We start from the raw sequence: 2,205 nt of genomic DNA, 5'->3' as shown, positions 1-2,205 counted from the left end.
AACATATAGCGCAGACCACGCTCACAATTGAGCATAAATAAAAAATATCTGCATCAGGCTCACTGCGACACACTGCTGCATGAGTATACCCAGCCCTTAAGTGTCACCAAACAGATTGAATTCTTCTGGCACTGATGACTGGTCTGAAGTCTGGTTAAATGGAGGCTAATGCAGGTGAATCAAATAAACGGGTAATGAGAACTGGGTGGAGCTAAGCAGGTGTGTGAAATAAGAAATCAGACCAGGCAACAGTGCAAAGATCATGACAATGGAGGCCTTAGTCCTCAACATGGCTGACCAGGATTCGAATCTGACCTGTAGCCGGTTGCCACATATCTCTCCCCCTCTCTCATGCCCCCTTCCCTGTCAGCACACTGTTCAAAAAACGAGCCACTAGTGCCATAAAAACCTAAAAAAGAATATTTTTGAACACATGCAAATGGAAAACGTAAATACTTCATAAGCAGCATCCCATTTTGATAGTGTTGATATAAAGCCCTTGTTAAAGCCATGATAAGACTGTTTAACTACTTTCAACTTGTTTTGCTATAATGTTATTTTTTTCAGGATAAGCCTATCATCACACATCTAGTAATTAGGACACATATTCATTCTGATAGGGTGGAAGCTTATATTCTGATGGAAGACTGATCTTGACCACTTAAGACAGATTTATATCAATCTTATTATTAGATGAATTTGAATTAAAACAAACCATCAACTTTTTTAAACAGAAGAAATAACAAGCAGAGACAACCCCACAAACTGACACATAAACAGTCACGACCACTGTGTTGGAGGTGGTGACTCATTACAGTACGGGCATCTTCACCAACTTTTGCAGCCGTCTTTACAGAGTGAGGTAATTACATGTATCTCGAAAAAAATATATATTTGCCACATGCCCTGGCATTTAGGTCACAGTGGGTGAAATAAATGTAGGTGTTGTTCTGCTGTTTTTTGTTGTAGTCGATGTAATCTAAGATGTAGGCTGTTGTGCTATAAGCCCACTGACTGTGGGCGGCCATGAGTCTGCATGCACATGTTAAAAAACTGAAACTTTTAGGCGCAATCATTTGTATGATTCCAACAGCTTAAGAGTGTTTGTATTTCCGCATTTTGCACTCAATTGAAAAAGCAATCTGTTTCTCTGTATTTCTAAACACTTTTTCTATGTCTGTGCTCTGATGAAATATTACACAGCCGAAGCAGATTTTCTACCACAGAATCATAAAATGAGGTGGGCAATCGCTGAGGTTGTCATACACTCAATTTCATTGTCTCGTGTCATTTGTGGTATTTCATTCTCTTCTCTCTCTAACTGTTAACTGTCAAATATTTACCAGTGTCCAAAAAATGTAAAAAAACAAAAAAAAAAAAACACTTAAGAATATGGAATAGTGTAAGCACTACATTATTGGGAATAATCACAGATTTTTTTTTTTTTTTTATAGAAGAATGCAGGGAGAAATCATCTTAAAAAACAAAGTAAAGGAGTCCATGAGTTTGCTTATACTGCATTCTTTTTATCCCCAGCAGTGACCTTTTTATTGGAAAACATGCTCAGAAATAGCTGTGAATGTTGAGTCGTCTATGCACTGTAAGCACCCCTACAAGTGTAAGTGTCAGCACAGTGGAGATAATTCCTCTGCTTGCTGGCATAGATAAACAGGAGAAATGGCTCCGACATTATTGGATCCACTTTGTACAACAACTGTCCCCGTAAGCCTTAATTTTCCTGAACAGCTTTATTTTTTGGCAGCAGCTTCTTATGACAGGATGGCGAGGAGCTGTGCAGAGGTTTTATGATGCCATGCATCATGTTGTGATGTTCAATTATCATGGTTTCTCAGGTGCTTAACTGTCTCCATTTAGTAAATCTGCAGGCAGCTGGATGCTTAGTGTTATCATTTTTACATGCAGTTCTGGCTTTTTTTGTCAAAGAACAGGAAATAATGTTGGTGAAAGAGACACTAAAATTAGCAACTGGAATAACTAGGAACAGTTGTAGGTATTTTGTATGGGTTACCCAATATTATTTCCTAATCCTGAGACTCTCACAGGTGTAATTTCAATATTAAACCAGAATTGCAAGCAGTTGTAAATGGGTGCCAAGCCCACCTCAGCAAGTCCCCTTTTTTGCCCCACACTCCCAATTCTCTCTTTTTCCCACATAAAGGCAGTCCTTCAACTCCCTGTCAAGTC

The sequence above is a fragment of the Cyprinodon variegatus genome, unplaced genomic scaffold (assembly GCF_000732505.1).
Source record: "Cyprinodon variegatus isolate N-32 unplaced genomic scaffold, C_variegatus-1.0 Scaffold302, whole genome shotgun sequence".
Classification (NCBI taxonomy): domain Eukaryota; kingdom Metazoa; phylum Chordata; class Actinopteri; order Cyprinodontiformes; family Cyprinodontidae; genus Cyprinodon; species Cyprinodon variegatus.
The sequence above is the reverse complement of the archived record's forward strand: the minus strand, read 5'-3'. Positions refer to the sequence as shown.